Source organism: Pongo abelii, chromosome 8 (genome assembly GCF_028885655.2).
Source record: "Pongo abelii isolate AG06213 chromosome 8, NHGRI_mPonAbe1-v2.0_pri, whole genome shotgun sequence".
Taxonomy (NCBI): domain Eukaryota; kingdom Metazoa; phylum Chordata; class Mammalia; order Primates; family Hominidae; genus Pongo; species Pongo abelii.
The window spans coordinates 124,482,476-124,505,349 of record NC_071993.2 but is presented as its reverse complement, the minus strand read 5'-3'; the positions used below and the strand labels follow the sequence as shown (position 1 = coordinate 124,505,349).

The 22,874-nt window shown below is 48.1% G+C and overlaps 2 long non-coding RNA genes across 2 annotated transcripts; one reads left to right on the top strand and one right to left on the bottom strand.

Moving 5' to 3' along the window:
- Positions 1-4,003: 4,003 nt before the first annotated feature.
- On the top strand, positions 4,004-8,954 carry LOC129048127 (uncharacterized). Its single transcript, XR_008510222.2, has 3 exons — positions 4,004-4,193; positions 8,596-8,647; positions 8,736-8,954. It is a non-coding gene; the product is annotated as an uncharacterized LOC129048127 (long non-coding RNA).
- On the bottom strand, positions 6,671-15,821 carry LOC129048126 (uncharacterized). The gene is made up of 3 exons (XR_008510221.1): positions 15,694-15,821; positions 7,990-8,087; positions 6,671-6,845 (listed from the first exon to the last, which is right to left on the bottom strand). It is a non-coding gene; the product is annotated as an uncharacterized LOC129048126 (long non-coding RNA).
- Positions 15,822-22,874: the final 7,053 nt, after the last annotated feature.

Here is a 22,874-nt window from a genome sequence, read left to right as displayed (position 1 = left end):
TTTCTAAGCCTCAGCTTCCCCATCTGAAAAATGAATGAGAAAACACCACTGATCTCGAAGAGATGCTGTGAGCATTTCACTAGGTCGTGCTTGTTCCAGGTGTTAGGAAAAGGGAGCTCCATGGGAGTAGACACGGGTCGAGGACCCACATGCTGCTGGCAGGGGACAAGGCAGGGCTCGGGGGTGTGATGCGCAGAGTAAGGCAAGGTGGTGATGGGGCAGCTAGGGGCAGAATAAGCCCTAAACCCCATTGGCTCAGGAAACACAGGAGGGTTGGGCAGGCTGGACGGGAGTCTCCCTTCCCCCAGGAAGCCCTGCAGACGACCAGGAGTTTCCTCTGCAGACATATTGTCCCAGCCCATCTTCCTGTTCTCCCTCCCTCTCACCTCCTCCCTCTCTTCTCTCCAAACTCCTGGATCAGGGGGAATCTTAGGATTCCAACAAACCTGCCTCGACGATGTCATATCAGGCTGCCCTGCCCCAGGGAAGAAAGGGCCGTGACCAGGACCGCCATCAGTGAGGGAGGAACCAGAACACAGCTGCTGATGGAAAAACACAGAACTTCTGGGAGGAGGAGGCCAGAGGGCGGCCCTGTGAGTGAGGCTGCTCCTCTCCAAGAGGCCATGGCAGTTGCAGCTCCCGCCCTTCAAAACCAAGGGACATGGAATTGGCTCTGTGTCCTCAGTCAGCCAGAGGGGTGGGGGGCCAGGCCTGAGGAGCTGATTCAGGAAATCTAAAGTTGGGCCTGGGGGCATGTATTAACACAGTGCCCAGGTTGTGTGTTTGGCGTTTGCCACATGGCTTCCAGAAGTAAGCTGGGGCATGGAGGAAGTTATTGAAACCCACAAGTCTTAGACTTTGGAAAATGACCTCATTTAGTGCTCTTTTGCCCGTAATTACTTTGGTCTCCTTTCTTCTGCTCAATGGACCTGAGACAATAGCCATCAGAGTGAGGGAACCCAGGGTGACATTGCAGCACCTTCTCCATCCAGAGCTGCCAGCAGGGCTCAGGGACCAGGGAGAGGCAGGTGGCTCCTTCCAGCTCATCTACATACAATGAGCTCGTAAATCAGCTGGGCCATTCTTCTCCCTGCCTAGCTGGCCTCTGTGCCCTGGGTGACTTGTCTGCTGGCCCCAGGCTGGCCTGTACTCAGTAAGGCAAGCTTGGCATGGGGCCTGGGAGCCTTGGCCCGTCCATCCTAGAGGTGGCCCCATGGCTGGAGTGCCCTCCTGCTCACATGGACCTGTCTCCCCACACAGGTGAGCAGCTTGCCTTTCAAGCCGGCATTCAGAAGTGGTCACAGCATTCCCCAGCCCAACCTTCTACTTATTCAAAAACAAAGAGACTAGCCCACGCTAGGCATCCTTTTCCTGCTGTGGAACCACGGGCAAGTTCTCCCACTGAGCTGGTGTTCGCTGTGACATGGGGAGAAAAGTGATTTCTGCTTTGAGGGTTTTTTGTGAAGATTAAATGAGAAGATGCTGCATGGTGACGTCTTTGTCCCCTTGGTGTCTCATGGCGTCCCCTTTCCTCCTGGTCCTTCCTGCCTCCTCCCCTCCTGAATTGTTTCTAGATTCCACGGGAGGAGGCTGCCCTCAGCCCTCCCAGCAGGGCTAAGCCCCTGCTCCAGGAGCTGCTTCCACTTCTTAGAGGGCTCTGTGCCCAGCAGAGGTTGGCTTGTTTTTACCTGTTGGAATCAGAGGATGGCAGGGATTGGGAAGATTCGCTTCCTCTGGAGTATGGCCCCCAGAAAGGTGGAGAGACTATCCCACAACACAGACATTTCAGATCTGGCACTAAACAGATGTCTAGGAAACACGTCATTCAGTCAGTCTGCAAACTCTGAATGGGCCCCTGCTGGTCAGAAGGCTCAAGGAATATAGAGATAAGTCTTTTCCTCAAGGAACTCTTCAGGGCCAGAGGAGACACATCCCTGGAGCCCCATAATAAAAGGCTGCAACTGCAGGGATTTGGGACTTCAAACTCACTGTGCCAAAGGGAAAGTTAAGCTTGGGAAGTGAGTCACCAATACTGCCTTCCTTTTGTTCCCAAACAGATGGCTATAATTTCACAACCTGAGGCCATAGCCTCATTTCCTCTACTCCCTCCTCTCACACATTTACTTTATTTATTTATTTATTTAAGACAGAGTCTCACTCCCTTGCCCAGGCTTGAGTACAGTGGCACGATCTCGGCTTACTGCAACCTCTGTCTCCTGGGTTCAAGTGATTCTCATGCCTCAGCCTCCCGAGTAGCTGGGATTACAGGTGTGTGCCACCACACCTGGCTAATTTTTGTATTTTTAGTAAAGACAGGATTTCGTCATGTTGGCCAGGCTGGTCTGGAATCCTCAGGTGATCCACCTGCCTCAGCCTTCCGAAGTGCTGGGATTACAGGCGTGAGCCACTGGGCCCTGCCCATGTTTATCTTATGTGAAATGTAGATTTACTGAGCCCAAGACAATGCATAATTGACTTTTTCCCTCTTTTCACATGTAAAATGTGATTTATTGAGGCTCATAAGAGCCTCACAAGGATATATCTGTCTGCCTAACTGCCCACCTTCCCTCCCTTCCCCACCCCCTCCTGCTTGCTCATTCTCCTTTAAATATGAAGTTCCCAAAAAACATAGGTCACAGATGCTCCTGTGATTTGTTTTCCCACCCCCAGCTCTCCGTGGATCCTTAATCTTGGCTAAATAAACCTCTAACCAATTGAGACACCAGCCTTTGTCACTTTTGGGTTTACAGAAGTCTTCACGGGTGCGGTTGGGACCGAAAGGTGGGAGTGGGTATCCCCTCATGGGGTAGAAGGCCAGGACTGGCTTCCTGGATAGAAGCCCTCATTTTAAGAACTGGAAGATGAGTTCAGGGTGAGGAAGCAGTGCCAGCAACTGCACAGAGGCACGATGCACATTTGGGAAACCACAGGGTATTCTGTGTGGCAGAGCAGAGGGGCAGGCAGATGGGAAACTAGCCAGAGCACTCAGGGGAGCAGATTCCAGAGGACTTGTGGGTACTCTGACCCGTGGGGAGGCCAGGACTCAGGGACAGGACATGATTGGACTCATCGCTCGTGCAGCACAAACCAGAGGGGAGGCTGAGGCCCCGAGGCTAGAGCACAGCAGCTGGAGCAGGCCTGGCCTGGAAAGTCACTGTGTTCAGCTGCCTGTTTGCATGTCACTTGTTCCAGGGTAAAAATCTACTTATCAAGGAGTAGAGACCAATTAATACTTCTTACAGTATTGCAAGAGAACCTTAAAGGACCACCCCCACACCCTCCCCCTGGCACAAACATCTACACACACAGGCACACTCATGCACTTATGCACAGAGCCACACAGTGATCCCAAACACCAGCCCTGCACCTTCCTCAGGCTGGGCATCCCGGGCCACTTCTCTTGGCCCAGCACATGCAGCTTTCCCAGATGGTGATTCAGGGCCTTGCTGAGGACACCTCCAGTGAGGACACCTCCAGGCAGCTCCACAGGCAACAGAACACTCATTTTCAGAGTCGCTTCTTTTTAGCCCCATGAGCCAGCTTTGAAGCCAGCATTTTCCATCTTCCCAAATCACTAGGATCCAAAAGAAAATGATAAGGAAACTAAATTCACCCTCCTGGAAAAATGGAAAACTTGGAGCACATTTCTTCATTTTTGTTGCATCTAATTCCATTGTTCTTAGGCCCGAGGGCGTATTAAGAATCACTTGTGTTTGTTAAATGCTAATCTCAGGTCTCACCTCCAGATATGCTAGCTCTGTAAGTCAGTGTGGAGCTCAAGAATTGGCATTTTTAAGGTGCCCAGATGGTCAGAGATCACACTTTGAGAAAACAGAAATGTGGCATATTAGCCACAAAAGTGTTGAGGCTAAGGTGACATTTCCTCCCTCTCTCACTTTCTCCCTTCCTGTGTGACCTTGGCTAGTTATTGCATCATTGAAGCTGTCATAACAAGGCAGGAAGGAAGAAATTTCCTAACTGCGCTGACTTCACCAGAACCCCTGCCTCCCTGAGCAGGGAGAGGTGAGGAGTGGCAGATGTTGTTGGCTGCCTACCCAACAGCCATCTTCTTCCCCAGTCCATGCCTCTACACTCTTTCTTGCTGAATAGAACCCCCATTCTGTTCAGGAAACAAGGACTGTGTGTTACATAGCCCTGGCCCCAGGAAGGAATCTTGATCAGTGAGGCAAGAGGTATGTCTGCCTCCCCAAAATGTCCTGATCCCAGAGGTGAGCAGAGTCACAGGTTCAAGGAGTTCCTAGTACTTCCCCTAGAACTACAGCTGAAGCCCTTTCCTCAGCCAGTGCAGCTTCTGGCATCTGAGGCAGATCCCAGCAGAGGACACCAGTGGCTGGAGATGTCTGCCTGGTCCCTCTAGGGTTCCAGCCTTTAATTTGGTCTCATGCTTGCTCTACTGCTCACTGTGGCTGGCTCTGAGAGGTAGGATTAGAGCCCAGGAGGCAAGTATGTCCACGTTTTATTTTAATTACATCTCGCTGACCTGATTGCAATGAAATCCCTTAAAATGAAGGTGGGGATTGGTGGAGAACAGGAGGGGGTGGGAGGGTGTGGTCAAAAGAGACTTCTAGGACTTGCCTACAGCAAAAACGTCCTGGGTTGAGGCAGGTGGAGGAAAGAGTGGTGCCCAGCCCTTAAGTTCTTTCCCTGTCCCTTCTTGCTTCCAAACCCTGGCTTTGGTACCCACAGCCTGAACCCACTGATATGGTTTTGCTGTGTCCCCACCCAAATCTCATCCTGAATTCCTACATGTTGTGGAAAGGACCTGGTGGGAGGCAATCGAATCATGGGGGCAGGTCTTTCCTGTGCTGTTTTCATGATAGTGAATAAGTCTCATGAGATCTGATGGTTATTATAAGGGCGAGTTTCCCTGAACAAGCTCTCTCTCTGCCTGCTGCCATCCATGTAAGACATGACTTGCTCCTTGTTGCCTTCCACCATGATTGTAAGGCTTCCCCAGCCACATGGAACTGTAAGTCCAATTAAACCTCTTTCTTTTATAAATTGGGCCAGTTGTGGGTATGTCTTTATCAACAGCATGAAAACGGATGAATACACCCACCCTTGCCCTTTCAAGTCTTGTTTCTTCTGTCCATGAGGCTTATTCAGAGGCTATATTCAGACCCTAACTCCAAAGCCAGTCTGGGAGCAGAGCCTGGGTGAAGCCAAAAGTTGCCTTTATTTGATTCTTTTCTGGGCTACTCATGGTATTGCTCTAACACTGCTTCTACCATTGCCTTTTTAAAAGATCTAATAAGTGATTCTTAGATATGCCAAAGAGGTGTAAAATATAACATAATTCATACCTGCATGCCCACCATTCAGCTTAAGAAACAAAGCATTTACCAATGGAGTTGAAGCTGATCCATTCTCTCTTCCCCCTCCTCAAAATCAGCCGACTCTTGTGCCTATCATATGGATTAAGTTTGACTACAAATAACAGAAAACCCAAAATAGTTACTCAAGTGAGCTAGAAGTTTACTGACCCTTGTAAGAGAGAGCTAGAGGGAAGCAGTTCAGGGCTTCTGTGGGAGCTCCACAGTCCCCAGGACCAGCCGTCCCTGAGCTGCCACCTGCAGCACCATTTACACCTCCTGGACCAAGAGAGCTGCCACACTCCAGCCATCTCATCTACTTCAAGCCAGCAAAAAAGGAGAAATGAAGGAAAGAAGGGCATGTCACCTGCCTTAAGGGGACTTATTGAAAGTTGTACACTATGCTTCCCTTACATCCTATTGGCCAGAACTTGTCACAAGGCCACACCCAGTTGTGGGAGAAGGTAGAAGATGTCATTTTTATTCCAACGGGCTATGTGAAAAGGAGAATGAAATTGGGAGACCTCTAGTGGTCTCTGCCACATCATAGTCTTAACCAATATGCCGGCTTAGGACACTAAATTGCTGAGGAATGGAGAATGTTGCTTTTTAATTTTTTTAATTTTATTTATGTATTTATTTTTGAGATGGAGTTTCACTCTTGTCACCCAGGCTGCAGTGCAATGGCATGATCTTGGCTCACTGCAACCTCCACCTCCTCATTTCAAGCTATTCTCCAGCCTCAGCCTCCTGAGTAGCTGGGATTACAGGCATGCACCACCACGCCTGGCTAATTTTGTATTTTTAGTAGAAACAGGGTTTCACCATGTTGGCCAGGCTGGTCTCAAACTCCTGACCTTAGGTGATCCACCCACCTTGGCCTCCCAAAGTGCTGGGATTACAGGCACAAGCCATTGCGCCCAGCCAGATGTTGCTTTTTTAAAAGAAATTTTTAGTATATGCCAAAAAAAAAAAAAGATATAGATAATAGAGCTCAATGAAATCTCATAAATGAATCATGATATAGACCGTAACCAACACCCCAGAAAGGCCACCTCATGCCAAACAAGAGTCTGATTAGAAAATAAAATCCCAGGTTAGTAGCTGTCTCATTCCATGTTGGTTCATGAGAATTTAGTTTGCATCACTCCTTGTTCTTAGAGGACTAAGTTTCCAACTCCTTGTTCTTAGAGGACTATGTTTCCAGTTTCTGGTAATACTGGTGTTTCTCTTGACGAACCAGCTGAAACTGAGTGAATTTCCCTTTAGAAAAATCACAATCCACAGGGGGTTATATCCATGGATTTAGTTATAAGCTACATGAAATAAAGAGAGATGGCATTTATTGTGCGTCTATTGTGTCAGCTTCTGTGCCGAATGAAGATGCTGCTTTTGAAAATACAACCAGTGGAAACACTGCTGTCCCCGTTCCTGGATCTGTCACTGACTGGGGCTGTGTGATGTCACTTGAACCTGAAGTCACTTGAGCTGACTCTGCCTTCGTTTTCTCATCTGCCAAATGGGGATAATAAAGTGATAATTAAAAGAGGAAAATGTTGCCAACATGGTCTATAAATATAAAGGTCGGGCCGGGCACAGTGGCTTATGCCTGTAATCCCAACCCTTTGGGAGGCCAAGGTGGGTGGATCACCTGAGGTCAGGAGCTCAAGACCAGCCTGACCAACATGGTGAAACCCCGTCTCTACTAAAAATACAAAATTAGCCAGGTGTGGTGGTGCACGCCTGCAATCCCAGCTACTCGGGAGGCTGAGGCAGGAGAATCACTTGAACCCAGGAGGCAGAGGCTGCAGTGAGCTTAGATTTTGCCACTGCACTCCAGCCTGGGCAACAAGAGTGAAATTCCATCTCAAAAATAAATAAATAAATAAATAAATAAATGTAAATCCCAGTGTAGACATTGCTTCCTTCCCCTTAGGAGGCCAAGTGTTTGACGGAGCTGTACCTACACAGTGCATCTTTCCACTGAGCTTGCCTCCTGGCTCCTAAGTGCCATGAAGGCAGAGGCCATTCCCACCTCCCATCCCTGAGCTGATGATGGAGTGAGCACTGAGACACATTCGATGGATGGAGCCAAGGGCTTGCTGTGTTTCCTTTTTCAACTGAATCTGAGTCATGCCTCCCTTTGCCTCCCATTGCGGCCCTCCTCTCCTTGATTTCTGGAACAATCAGGCTATCTGTGTGTTTTAATTTATGCTGCCTTCTTCCCTTCCTTTCTTTCTCTTTTCATACTTGCCAGCCCATATATATTTAGCTCTTTTCATCTTTCTTCATAAATCATTCCTGCAAGTCAAGTCCCTGAAAATGTTTCCCCTGAAATCCCTCCAAACAGTATTTGAAACACTTACCTCCTGATAAATGCAACATGGACAATTTGGCCTGTCACCACTGCCTTAGTGCCAGGAGAAAGACAATAAGGAAACTGGGGTGCAGGCTCTAGCACTCCGTGCTTTGTATCCCCTTTCTTTTAAAGATGCTGATGGCTGGGCGTGGTGGCTCACGCCTGTAATCCTAGCACTTTGGGAGGCCAAGGCAGGCAGATCACTTGAGGTCAGGAGTTCGAGACCAGCCTGGCCAACATGGTGAAACTGCAGCTCTACTAAAAATACAAAAATTAGCCAGGTGTGGTGGTGCATACCTGTAATCCCAGCTACTCAGGAGGCTGAGGCAGGAGAATCGCTTGAACCCGGGAGGCGGAAGTTGCAGTGAGCTGAGATGGCGCCGTCGCACTCCAGCCTGGGGGACAAGAGCAAAACTCCATCTCAAAATAAAATAAAATTATAATTAAATTAAATTAAATTAAGATGCTGAAACAGCACTGAAAGGTCCGGGGTGTTAATTTACTTTATGGTCTTCACAAGGAAGGAATAATCTGGGGTAAAGGGTCTGGGCTGTAGCATCTGAATGTCTGAGTTAAAATCCTGGCTTGGTCACTTATCTGCTGTGGAATCTTGGCCAAGTTACATGACTTTTCTGTGTCTCAACATCCTCAGCTGTAAAATGGGAATGAGAGTTTACCTCACTAGGCAGTTATGAGAATTAAATAAGTTCATTCACACCAAGTTCTTAGCATGTTGCCTGGGACGTGGTAAGTGCTTGACAGATTTTAGCTTGTTGTGTTTTTTCCTGGGTCTACCCAGTCTCCATCCTTTTCATCATTATTATTGGCAGAACCCTTGTTTTATGTTGGATGCCAATATAACCCGAGTTTTAAAATAATAGCTTTTTCTGCCTTTTCCTGCAGCCAAAAAAAGTCATGTGACACAGCTCTTGCCAGGGAGATGACAGCTGGAATGGTGAGTAGTGCACCCAGAAAAGCTTTTTAAAGGGAGCAGACTGAATTGCCATGTTCCTATCTGCCTTTCTCCCCTTTTTCCTGTTTAGAATGTGAATGTGATATCTGGAGCTTCAGCAGCCGTATTTGGACCATAAGCCCAATTTGGGAATGATAGTCACGTGCCCAGGATGATGAGACAGAAAGACAAGAGGAGCCTGAGTCTCTCCTCCCAGATGGTGCTGTGGAGCTGCCGTACCAGCCCTGGGCCACCTGCCTTTGGACTTCTTGTAACCAAACAAATGAATAAATAACCCCGTAATCTCTGTAAGCCCCCACTTGTCAGGTTCCTATTAGCAGCAGCAATGCACAATTCCTAACTGCTGCAAGCATAGTTTCCTGATGGGGAGCAGCTCCAATCAGAACTGGATGAGATCCTGAAGTGGTTTGTAAACTGCATTCTGCAGGAGCTGAGGGGTCCCATGAAGCCCCCTCTCAGACGGGAGATCGGAGTAGGAGGAGTAAGGGACCACGCTGCCTCTCCCCACCTCATCTTTTTTCCAAGTTTGTTTTAACTTATTGTAGGGGGAGAGGTGGCCCAGTTAGGCTTTGCAGAAAGAACAGATTTCAGGACAAAAAAATAAAAGGTTTGGAAGTCACTCTTCTTGTCCAATCCCCTCATTTTACAGATGAGTGATCTGAAGCCCCCAAAACGTCTTGCCAGTCAAGCTCAGCCAGGCAGAGCCAAGAGGAGAACCCAAGTTTTCTGCTCTTTCCGGGGGCCCTGCCAAGTGCTGGAACTGCCACACAAAAAAAAAAGCCGATCCAAAGAGTTTACAATTGCTGACGAAGTCCCAACCCACCGACCTCTGATGGGCTGCCTGCTCTTGGGGGAATTGGACAGGGCCCCTCCGGTTAAAACTAATGAGGGCTGGGAATGCCCTTTCAGGGCCCTGGGCAGCCAATTTGCCCTCCTGCTGAGAGAAAGTTGGAGCCGGTTCCTCTTCTGTCTTTATAGTAATTCATTCACTGTTTGTTTATTTTTTTTAAAGCACACACACATTAGATGTGTGAAGCAAAGGGGGTGAATGGGTGGCATGAAATCCTCAATGCATAGGGCTCTTTGTCTCTGTTCTTGTAGTTCTCCTTTGCAAAATGCTCGCTTAATCAATTCAAGATCAATGGCTGCTAAGTCGCAGCTGTAAACACCATCTCATTCAAGGTCAATTAGAGCAGCCCAGTGTTCTGTAGCAGGAAGTTTAACTGTGGGAGGGGGACGGGGAGGGCCTTTATCATGGAGCCTTCAATAAGTGTTTACAGAGCCCGTCCTTGTGGATTTGCCCTGTGTGGGCACATCGGTCAACTTGGTAGAAAATACATCGCCACATGAGTGGAATAACTAGATGTTATAATAATTCAGAATATCTCATTCCAGGACTTTCACTAGAAACTCTTTTCCTCATCCCTCCATTCTATCCATCCATCCATCCATCCATCCATCTACCCACCCACTCCACAATTATTTCGTGAGCAGCTACTCATGTATCTAGCACTGGTGCAGAAGAAAACAGGCAGGGTCCTCACTTGGAGCTTTTTTGAGAGGAGTGTAGAAAGCCTGAGAATGGGCATGTAAATGAGTGGACAGAGAAGGGAGCCTGTGACAGCATCGTCCTCAGCTGGAGAAGCAGCCCAGAGAAGGCCACACTGCACCCCCTCCATGGGGCAGCCAGGACAATGCAGGCCCCCTTACCCTCAGCCCCACCCCATCCCAACCCCAGGGCTCTGCTTTCCAGCTATGATGAACTCACGGGGCCTCTCAGAGTATTCACTGATTATCAGGGGCCAGGCTCAGTGTTAAGTATTCAGCTCAGATTCTTCTGCTGAACTCCTTTTGGAAACAGGTTTTTCCCCCTACCCTCAGGTGCCCACAGGGAGACAAGGGCTGCAAAATCTCTCACAGGAGCCCAAGTACCAGGGTGAGCTTAGCAGCCCTTCACTTTGTGAGCACTGGGCAAGGCCCAAGACTGCTTGAAGACTCTTATTTGTAAACTCCAAAGGCTTCAGAACAGCTGTGTGATGCAAAAGAAAAAATCGCCATAAAATCAGGTTTCATGAATGCATTCAGCAACTATTTTAAGGCATGGAGGGGAACCAGAATAGATGCTACACTTGGAATTAGAGACCCAAGTTCAAATCCTTCCACCACCTCTCATTCTTCAGCAAGTCCTTAATTTATTGAGACTCACTTTCCTAACTTGTAAAGTGGTGCTAACACTATCCCACTCATGTAACTGTGATGAAGATTTCTTTTTTACATGGGATTCCATAGCCGGTGACAGAATCTGCGCTGGAGGCAGAGAGATCCACTAAGAGACTGGGAGAGTGGCTTAGGCCAGGGGCACTAATGAAATATTGCAGATGAGAACAATGGCTGGGAAAGATGCCGAAGTGCTAAGATCAACAGGACTTGGCAACTCCCTACAGAGGGATGGGGGATCACCATTCGTGAAGGCAAGGAACTGGGAGAAGCTTGGGAGACTTGGTGGGCAGTGGTGCCATTGACAACCACTGGGGACACCAAAGATACTCTGTTAGGGAGACCAGTGGGCCAACCAGGTAGTCATCAGTAGGCACCTGGCAGCTGGAGACCATGGGAGTCATCCACAGGTGGTCGTTGAAGACATGATAGGCATGGGTGAGGTCTGGTAGGAAACACATGCCATTTTTGACGGTCCAACATAACACACACCTTCAAACAACTGCTCCTCCTCCATTGCCGTCATGAGTGTTTGCAGGACTGACAGTCCCCATAAAATGCAATGGGAGATAAGAGGCCTGGGCCCCTGGTCATCCCAGCAGGCAGCTCCCTTGGCCATGTGATTGCTGTAGTTGGGAAGATAGGACTCAGCATGGGGACACTCAGAGTCCTTCCTGGGGATTTTTAAATTTGGAATTAAAAGAGAAGGGGCTTTGTCTTTTGCATCCCTGAGTGGGAAGGAACTGAAACATACCAGGGGCCATCTACTGTGGAATATGAAGAAAGCTAATTTGTTGGAGAGAATAAAGCCAATCAGAGGAAGCAGAGCTGAGAAATAGAGAGGGGGAGAATCCTGACTGCAACGTGTTCCTGATTCCAGTCTCAGAAACTCCCAAAGCTTCTGTGCTTTTCACAGCACTTCCTTCAGTTCTTTGAGCTACCACAGGCATGAGAGCCATTAAATTCTCTCTTTTCAAGTCAGATTGAATTGGGTTTCTATCACTTGCACTCCAAAGAATCTTAGATAACTTGGCTCTCAAAGGCAGAAAGATTACATAGCTGACTTTTAACACTTTACTATCCATACACCCATTTCAGAAGCTGATGGAAAGCTCTGGATGAACACAAGAAAGGTTGTCTACAAGTTCAAGGTGGAGGAATCTCATCAAAGAGTCCAGTCATGGACTCCTAGAACCTCTGGGATACGGGAAACAGCAGAGAGCCTTGGGCTGATCCTTGGGAGACAGGTCATTTTCAGGAGACAAGAGGAGAAAGACTTGGGCCAGAGGCAGAATGAAAAGATCGTAGAAATGGAAGGAGAATCAAGAAGGGACAGCATGGTGGAAGCCAAGGAAGAAGAATACTCAGAGGAAGTTCCCGCCAGTGCATTGATAAAGGCTGTGGAGTTTGGGAACTGCATAATGGATGTTTTGGCGAGCTTAGCAAAGAAGTCATGGAGCAGCTCACAGAAGCCAGGTTGCAGGGAGGGTTCCTAAGAAGGAGTGAACCTTGAAAACACTATGCTAAGTGAAAGAGGCTAGATACAGGGGCCACGTATTCTGTGATGACATTTATATGAAGTATCCAGGATCAAATAGGGAAATCCACAGAGGCAGGAAAGAGATTGCCAGAGGCTGAGGAAGGGGGAATCAGCAGTGACTGCTTAACAGGTACAAGATTTCTTTTCAGGGTGATGAACTAGATAGTGGTGGTGGCTGCACAACACAGTAAGCACACTAAAAACCACTAAAGTGTACGTTGTTGTTGTTGTTGTTGTTGTTGTTGTTGCTGCTTTTGGAAACAGGGTCTTGTTCTGTCACCCAGGCTGGAGTGCAATGGCAAGATCTGGGCTCACTGCTACCTCCACCTCCTGGGTTCAAGTGATTCTCCTGCCTCACCCTCCCAAGTAGCTGGGATTACAGGCACCCACCACCACAACCAGCTAATTTTTGTATTTTTAGTAGAGACAGAGTTTCACCAAGTTGGCCAGGCTGGTCTCGAACTCCTGACGTCAGGTGATCTGCCCAACTCGGCCTCCCAAAGTGCCAGGATTACAGGCATGAGCCACCGCGCCTGGCTTAAAGTATACATTTTAAAGGGGAAATATTATGGTATGTAAATATGATCTCAGTTTCAAAAGCGAGTGGGGGCTGGTGGAAGGGAAGCAGCAAGAATAGAGCCTCCATGGAGATGCTTGGAAGAGGATCTAAAAGGAGCACTGGGTGATACCTGGAGGGAAACAGCAGGATCAAGGAAATGATTTTTTAGGATGAGAAACTCTGACCTCAGAGAGAAGGTGGGCGTGGTGGACAGAATGATGGCACCAAAGATGTCCCTGTCCTAACGCCTGGAACCTGTGAATATATTACCTTACATGGCAAAGGGGACCTCAGATTGCAGGTGGAATTAAGGGCGCTGATCAGCTGACCTTAGCAGAGGGAGATGATCCCTGGTTATCTAGGAGGCCCTCTGTAATCACAAGGGCCCTTAGAGGTATGACTAGGAGGCAGAACAGTCGGTGTCAGGAGGTGAGATCTGAGAAAAACTCAACTGGCCAAGGCTGGCCTTACTGATGGAGGAAGGGAGTCACAGGCAGAGGAATGTGGGCAGCCTCTAGAAGTCAGAAAAGGCAAGGAAATGGACTTGACCCCAGGGCCTCCAGAAGAAAAAACAACACTGTAGACACCTTGACTTCAGCCCCGTGAGATGCATGTCAGACATCTGACCTGCAGAACTCTAAGATAAGTCTGTGCTGCTTTAAGCCACTACATTTTTGGTCACTTGTTACAACAGTGATAGGAAACCAATACAGTGGGATGTTCCAAAGATGGGGATGACTAAATATCAGGAGGAAGCCGGTGGCTATGAGGCAGCGATGTGAGAAGAACACTGGCCTCAAAGCCAAATGATGTGTGAAACCCCAAACTACCACTAACTTAACTGCACTGTCACAGGCAAGTCAGCCCTCCCCTCGCTGGGCCTCAGTTTTCCCACCTGTGAAATGGGAGCATTGGGGTGATGACCTCTAAGGGATCCACCAGCTCTGATGCTCTGGTCCCTCAGGCTTTGCAGCTGCAGTCATTAGAACAGCATATGCTGGGTCTGCCTCTGCCAGGGTCCATAGGGAGCTGACCTGATCGTTTTGGTTCGTCAGAGAGGCTGCCCTACTGAAGGATGATGGCAAGGGACACTCAGCTACTTTCCACAGAAGCAGCGGGGTTGAGAGGATCAGGGATACTCCCACTATCACCATCCCCATAATATATGTATTAGTCCATTTTCACACTCCTGTGAAGAACTACCTGAGGCCAGGCCCAGTGGCTCATCTCTATAATCCCAGCACTTTCAGAGGCCAAGGTGGGCGGATCACTTGAGGTCAGGAGTTTGAGACCAGCCTAGCCAACATGGTGAAACCCCATCTCTACAAAAAATACAAAATTAGTTGGGCATTGTGGCTCACGCTGTAATCTCAGCTACTTGAGAGGCTGAGGCAGGAGAATCGCTTGAACCTGGGAGGTGGAGGTTGCAGTGAGCCAAGATCACACCACTGCACTCCAGCCTGAGCGACAGAGCTAGACTCCACCTCAAAAAAATAAAAATTAAATTAAAAAATAACTACCTGCGACTGAGTAATTTATGAAGAAAAGAGGTTTAATTGACTCACAGTTCCACAGGTTTAACAGGAAGCACGGCTCAGAGGCCTCAGGAAACTTACAATCATGTTAGAAGGCAAAGGGGAAGCCAGCACGTCTTACCATGGTGGAGCAGGAGAGAGAGAGAGAGCGAAAAAAGCCACACACTTTTAAACCATCAGATCTCATGAGAACGCACTCACTAGCACGAAAACAGCAAGGGGGAAATCTGCTGCCATGATCCAACCACCTCTCACCAGACCCCTCCCTGACACATGGAGATTACAATTCAATATGAGATTTGGGTGGGGACACAGAGACAAACCATATCAACATATATCTTCCCAGTCCCCTGAAAGTTAGTAGGGGCTCTGCCAACTGTCTCCCAGTGGCTGACTTTGTTAATGAGTTTTGGTTTCAGAATCCTCCTCAACACAGTGCCCCACAAAGCCACTGTCAACTGAGCAGGACTGGCAGGTGAGGTGATGTCTATATGGCAGCCTCGGGTTGAGATATCGCTGATACCAGCAACTTCCTTGAAGCCATAAACCCCTTTGGGATTAGGTAAAACCTTCAAATTCTTTCCATCATAAACAGCAAACTGTGGGTTAATTAGTTCACCAAGGTTCTGGAGGAGATTCCTGATTTCAAACAATAGAAATCATCTCTGGCCAACTAAAGAGAAAACACTAAATCTCTATTGAAAACATTGAGTTGCTTACAAAATTTGACAAGAAGAAGAGGCAAGACCGTAGAAATTAACAGTGAGAACAGTCACGTTCATGACACAGGAAAAGTGTGATTGAGGCAACACTGTTGGCATGGCTCCCCACCCCGGCCACTGCATTGGCACCTCAGCTGCCGCCCTGAATAGCCTCTCCCTGAGCTCACCTTTTTGGGTCACGCTCAGGATTGAAAGTCCCAGGAGAAAGCGTCAGTTGCCTGAGCATAGGTTGAGTGCTGCCCCCTGGTGGCCGAGAGCAGAGAGACCGCCTCTGTCCCAATCCACTCCCTTCCTCCAGCAGCTGGGGGGCCCTTCCCACCCTAACCCACTCTATGGAAGAATGCACCCTAGTACCAAGTGGCTTCACATGCTAGGTCCCTTAAAAGGGTCTAAGGTTCCCTGCACTCAGATAATTTACTATGGAATGTTCCTTCTAGAAAAGACTTGAAACCTACTAGTTCAACACTCCTGATCCAGAAGCACAGAAAGGCTGGTTAGTGTTGGCACCAGGGCTGCACACGGGCCTCCCAGCTTCCCATCCAGTGGTCTCCCTGCCCCGAGCCAATGTCCTCCTGCCTGCGACTGGCCTATGATAGCGTAGGACCCAGAGGCAGAGGACGTGGCATTGCCATGGCGACCCTAAGTCACAGCTTTTCCAAGACTGGATGAATTTCTTGAGCTTTCACATTTTTCTAAGCAGAGATAAGTAGTGGCTCTATGTGATTTAGTCCTTATACCTTGGTAAACATAGCTTTCCAATGAATATATTTACAGTTCAGCAAAACAAGCCTTTGTCATGTTCTGTTTTCCTGGACGTTCTTTCTGAGAATGTGATTGCCGCAGTGATAGGTCCCTGGGGGGGCAGTTCTGTTTGAACATCACAGTCAGGGTCTCTGGGCAGTGGAACAGCAGGGGGACACAGTGTCTGGGATGAGAGGAAGAAGAGGAAACAGGAGGGAAGTTGGGCAGACAGGGACTGAGCTGGAACTTCTAGTGACTTCATTATTTTTCAGCAGGCTGGCACAGCGGCACTGGATCTTGGCTGGACAGGGCAATTAACAGCTCCCCAAGCTCCTAATGAGTCATTTTCTTGAGGTTTAAGCTGCCCGCAGAGTTTCCCAAGGGAATTTATTCCTGGAAGCTCACTCCTGAGAAGTGCCCTCCCCTGGGTGCAACTTGTCCAAGGCTACTGGATTTGGCCAATTGGTCAGAAACCAGGAATTCTGGATCCAGAGACATACCCTGTAATTTAGAAGGGAGACTGATAGCGCTGAGCCATAACTCAGGCACATAGGATGGTGCCTGGCAAGGACATTTCACTTTCTGGGGCAGCTGAGAGGTCTCACTTCCTCAAAGCCCTCTTCTGAGACTCTCTTTCCACAAAGCGCCCACCAGGCTTTGTATCTGGTTTAACCAAGGGTGGACACAGCCCCCAATGACAGTGGTTTATAGTTGGACAGGAGCCAAACTCTGTCCTAGATCAGGACTGAAACCAACCAGACTTTCTCCCGGAGAACTCGAACTTGAGACTCGCATAAAATCTGTTACCAGGTAGTAGCAAGAGCAGTGGAAACCAAAGCTGAGGAGCTGAATTTCCAGAGGAGAGGACGAGGTGGCTGTGGCGTGGCTGCTTGCAGGAATGAGGGGTACTTCTTAATGTGCCCTGTCGCTGGAAATCGTCTGAATTTGTCTCCGTTCTTGGAGACCCAGAGTATCCCTGTCACACATCCAAACCCATGCACTCACAGCCAAGGAGGTGATGGGACACTTTTCTGACTGACTCAAGCCTAAAGGATTCTACTTTAGCCTTGCACTGAAGAGATATGGGAGATCCAGTGTAAATTGTTTTAATGTCTTCAGTTACTCACTTTAGTTTGTCTAAGAGACATGAACAAGGTTAAAATCTAACAGTAGTTGGGCACGGTGGCTCACCCCCGTAATCCCAGCACTTTGGGAGGGAGAATCGGGAGGATCACTTAAGGTCAGGAGTTCAAGACCAGCCTGGCCAGCATGGTGAAACCCCCATCTCTACTAAAAATTCAAAAAAAAAAAAAAATTACCAGAGTGTGGTGGCAGGTACCTGTAGTCCAAACTACTCGGGAGGCTGAGGCAGGAGAATCCCTTGAAACCGAGAGGCAGAGGTTGCAGTGAGCCAAGATCACACCACTGCACTCCAGCCTGGGTGACTAAGTGAGACTCCATCTCCAAAAATAAAATAAAATAAAATCTAAGAGCAACTGATTCTTCATCAAGGAGAAATATTATGGGTGGAATATCATCCTCTAGAGTCCAAAAATCTAGAAGGCTAGCCATTTAAGAACCTTCCTGCCAGATGCAGTGGCTCCCACCTAAAATCCCAACACTTTGGGAGGTCAAGGCAGGAGGACGGCTTGAGTCCAGGAATTGAAGACCAGCCTGGACAACATACCAAGACCCCCCTCCCCCATCTCTAGAAAACAAATACAAAAATTAGCCAGGCAAGGCAGTTCACCTTTGTGGTCCCAGCTACTCTGGAGGCTGAGGCAGGAGAATTGCTTGAGCCAAGGAGTTTGAGGTTGCAGTGATCCATGATCACACCACTGCACTCCCGCCAGGGGGACAGAGCAAGACCCTATATCAAAAATTTAAAAATGAAGAAGAAGAAGAACCTTCCTTCCACTTGAGACAATGGGAGTTGGTGGGAGGCCTTTGATTCTATGGAAAGTACAGACTTGGGTTCATTATGGCGGTCCCGAGAGTAACTACCCCCTGGTCTGCAGACTTAAGTGTGGTCTGCCAAGCATGGGCTGGCCCTTATGCCCCTTCAGCCCTCCAGCCACACCCAACAGCATGATACTACTCTTTCCTGCTCCCTACAAACAGTTTCTACTACCCTAGATGCCCTTCCAGGACCCAACTGTGTAACAAACTCCATTCCAACTTTCAATACTGTATGAACGAGGGTTATTTTGGCTGCATGATATAGAAACTGACTCTAGATGATTAGAAGGGTCTGGGATGCCTCACGGGTACAAGAGTTGAACTGCCACGTCCCAGCAAGGGCAGAGATAGGATCAGCGAGGGCAGAGATAGGACCACTCATGCATTTCGGAGCTATCACTCCAGAGAAGTGGTTCTCAACTGGGGGTGATTTTGTCCTCCAAGGGACATTTGGCAATGTCTGGAGATGTGACTAGGAGTGGGATGCTACAGGCATCTGCTGGGTGGAGGCCAGGGATGCTACTAAACATTCTGCCATGCACAGGACAGTGCCCTTCACCGCAGCAAAGAATTAGCCAGCCCAAATGTCAATAGTGCTAAGGTTAAGAAACCCTGCTCTAGAGAGCCTCTATCACCGTGATTTAGTTCCAGTGACGCCCAGCCTCCGAAACTCTCCATTCCAAATTTCAATTTACTGGGAGAGAAAACTTGATTGGCCCACCTTGAGTGCTCATCCACCCCTGGATCTATCAGCTATGGCCAGGAAAACAGAGTTACCTAATATAAACTTAGTCACTGGGGACCCTTCTCTCATGTTGGGGAGGTCCCCAGAAAAAAAAAATGACTTTCCGTGGGCCATGTAACCCAAGAACAATGGGGCCGGGGCCAGACAGATGTCACCTCCCTCAGGAAGCCTCTCCTGCTCCATCTGCTCTTTGGGCTATGATTTTTTCTTGCACATGTTTGTTTTCACTGAATTGTGACTTGTTTGTTCATCTGTCTATCTCTCCCAGGAGACTTGGAGTTCTCTATGGAGTGAAACTGGGTCTTACTCATCCCTGAAAGCCCAGTGTCAATGTTCTGGTTACATAACACACTATTGCTACATAACATGCTGCCCAGCAAACCATCCCAAAGCTTAGTCACTTCAAGTAACCATCTTTTCACCTCCTGATTTTGTGAATCCAGAATTTCAGCAGGACTTGGCTTCGTGATTCTTCTGTTCCACACAGCCTCCACGGGGGTGACTCAGTGGTATTCATCTGGCAGCTGGGCTTGGCTGAGAGGTCCAACATATCTTCTCACATAACTGGAGCCTTAGTGAGCAGCTGGAAGGCCAGGCTCAGCCGGGCCCCTCTCTCTAGCTTCACAGCCTCTCCACATGATCTTTTCAAATGGGCAGTCATGTTTTGAATGTGGCAGATCAGGGCCCCAGAAGCAAATGTTTAAAGAAAACCTAGGCTAAAATGGAAAGCCTTCTTAAGACCTTAAACTGGAAGTCCCAGAACATTGTTTCAGCTGCATCCTGTTGGTCAAGAAAGTCACTAAGAACAACCTAACTTGAAGAGGAAGGGGGCCAGGCACGCAGTGGCTCACTCTTTTAATCCCAGCACTTTGGGAGGCTGAGGCAGGAGGATCGCTTGAGCCCAGGAGTTCGAGACCAGCCCAGGCAACATGGCAAAACCCCATCTCTACAAAAAAACAACAACAAAAAAAAAACAACAAAAATTAGCCAGGCACGGTGGTATGTGCCTGTAGTCTCAGCTACTCAAAAGGCTAAGGCGGGAGGATAACTTGAGCCCAGGAGGTCAAGGTTGCAGTGAGTTGGATCCCACCACTGCACTCAGCCTTGGCAGCAGAGCGAGACCCTGTCTCAAAAAAAAAAAAAAAAAAAAAAAGAGGAAAGGAATTAGACTCCACTTCTAAATGAGAGAGGTGGCATGCACCAACAAGAAGGGAAGAAATTGGTGGTAGTCATTCTTCGAGATTGTCTCCCACAGCCTACTAGAGTAATTGTTCAATAAGCATTTAATAGATAAATTAATTAATATGAAGACAGATTAGCCCTACAGAGGTCACCCAGTTGATGTAATGGTTAAATGAAAATAAAGCACATGAAAAATGCTTTTGAAACTATCCAACACTATAAAGAGGTAAGGAGCTGCTATTAGGAGCAAATTTAATATGCTTCCTCTGGTTTATGGATGACTGTTTGCAGGGTTCTCTCTGCTACCCTCCATTCCCACTTGCAAGGATTCATGACAGACATCACTTGTCAGTCACAGCTCTTTTGCATTTATGCTGGATATGGCCTCAGAATCCTTCTCAACACAATACTCCAGTCATCCACTACTAACCAATCAAAGTCCACAAGGATACCTATTTGTTATCCTTGTTCCTGCCTAAATTCCCATTGCTAAACCATCCTCCAAAAGCCCAAGCTTTTAGTTTCTTTAAACATGCACACAACTGCTTACTTGAAGAGAGAGGAGAAAGAGAGAGAGAAAATATAAAGCTGAAGCCCTAAGCAAGATGAAATGGCAGACACCATTACCCTCCAAAATTGGATTTATAATGGAAACAGAAACTGATTATGGTGGTGAGCTCTGCCATTATGAATTAGTTTAAAAAGAAATAAATGCGGCCGGGCACGGTGGCTCATGCCTGTAATCCTAGCACTTTGGGAGGCCGAGACAGGCGGATCACAAGGTCAGGAGATCAAGACCATCCTGGCTAACATGGTGAAACCCCGTCTCTACTAAAAATACAAAAAATTAGCTGGGCGTGTTGGCCGGCGCCTATAGTCCCAGCTACTAGGGAGGCTGAGGCAGGAGAATGGCGTGAACCCAGGAGGCGGAGCTTGCAGTGAGCTGAGATTGCGCCACTGCACTCCAGCCTGGGGGACAGAGCAAGACTCCATCTCAAAAAAAAAAAGAAAAGAAATAACTGCATGCAAGAGTAGTCATATGACATCTCATAAAGGAGAGAATCTGTCTACCTTGACATATTTTCCTCTGTGAAAACTCCAGCTCAAGGTGAGGCAAGCCAAAACTTGCATGTCTGGATGAATGAAAGCCACATGGGCTGACCACCATCCGCCTCCACAGTCGTCACCTACCCACAGATTCCCCTGACACCCATCCTGCTTGCCATGCAGCTTGTTAGGAATTTGGAAGGTACACTTTTTTTTTTTTTTGAGACAGAGCCTTACTCTGTCACCCAGGCTGGAGTGCAGTGGTGCGATCTTGGCTCGCTGCAACCTCCACCTCCCAGGTTCAAGCAATGCCCCTGCCTCAGCCTTCCAAGTAGCTGGGACTACAGGTGCACACCACCATGGCCAGCTAATTTTTTGTATTTTAGTAGAGACAGGGTTTCACCATGTTGGCCAGGATGCTCTCAACTCCTGACCTCATGATCCGCCCACCTCAGCCTCCCAAAGTGCTGGGATTACAGGCGTGAGCCACCACGCCTGGCCAAAAGGTACACTTTAACCACTCAATTAAAGTGTTCAAGGAAAAACAGAAGCAAAAAAAGCACATATAAAACCCCCTCTAGTTCTAAACTGGCTCTCTGCCATCTGATCGCTGGGGACGCAAGGCCAACAGCATATCATACTTGTGACAGGGGGAGTGGCCCTGAAAAGTGCCTCTCTTCCTTTCTGAGCCCCAGGGTCTTGTCCCTGCCCTCAAGCAAGAAAACAATCAGTAGCAGTTGGAGAGGCCCACTCTATGGATAAAGGCCCCAGGATTAAGAATGAGCAGACTTGGTTCAAGTCTCACGCATACCACCTATTATTGGCAGGTCACCTCACATCTCTGAGCCCATTTACTCATCTGTGTGATGGAAACAATAATAAAGATGGCATTGAGGGAGCTGGGTAGATCAAAGGTGGTGATGGATGAGAAAGTGGGAGCTCTCTCTTCATGGCTGTGCCAGAAGCCACTGGCAAAATATCAAACAGAACAACTGAACAATCAGCTTTCCTAATGTCAGCTTCCCAGCTTTCTCAAATGCAGAGAATCCCAGGCTGTGTAGCTGCCCTTCCCTGCAAGGCAGGGATCAGGCCCTAGTGATTAGGACCACACTTCATGGAGCTGTGTTCCATACCATCTGCTTGTAAACAACTCAAATAAAAGAGTAATAGCTAACCTTACCAATACTGCACTACAAAGCAGCAACTGCACTAAGTGTTTTACAAACAATGCTATGAAGTAGGTAGAAGGCATTCTTGTTCTCATGTTACAGACAAGGAAACTGAGGCACAGAGTGGTTAAGTAGCTTACCCAAGGTTTCCCAGCCAGCTAGTGGCAGATTTGGGACTCAAACCCACAGAAACCGGTTCTAGAGGCTTTCGTCATTAGGCCACACTGCCTCTCCAGAAGGTGAGGGTGGCTGGAAAAAGTAGGGGCAAGCAGTTCAGTCACAAAGAGTCTCTCTCCCTCCACTTCTTACATTTTGGGAGCAGGATTTTCAACCTTACACTGGAGGGAGATAAATGAACTTGAGCTGCAGGTAAAAACATGCAAATCTCACATTTGACATCAAGCATTGTGTTGAGTGAAAAAGCAGAAGAATGATACACTATGATGTTATGTACATACCAAAAAAATTTTTTTGAGACAGAGTCTTGTTCTGTCACCCAGGCTGAAGCGCCATGGCACTCACAGCTCGCAGCAGCCTCAACTTCCCAGGCTCAAGTGGTTCTCCCACCTCAGCCTCCCAAGTAGCTGGGACTACAGGCATGTACCACCCCACGCAGCAAACTTTTTATTTTTGTAGAGACGGGGTCTCACTATATTGCCCAGGCTCATCTCTAACCCCTGGGCTCAAATGATCCTCCTGCCTCAGCCTCCCAAAGTGCTGGGATTACAGGCATGAGTCATCTTGCCCAGCCCACAGAGTTTTAAAACATATAAAAGATTATGTATTACCTAGA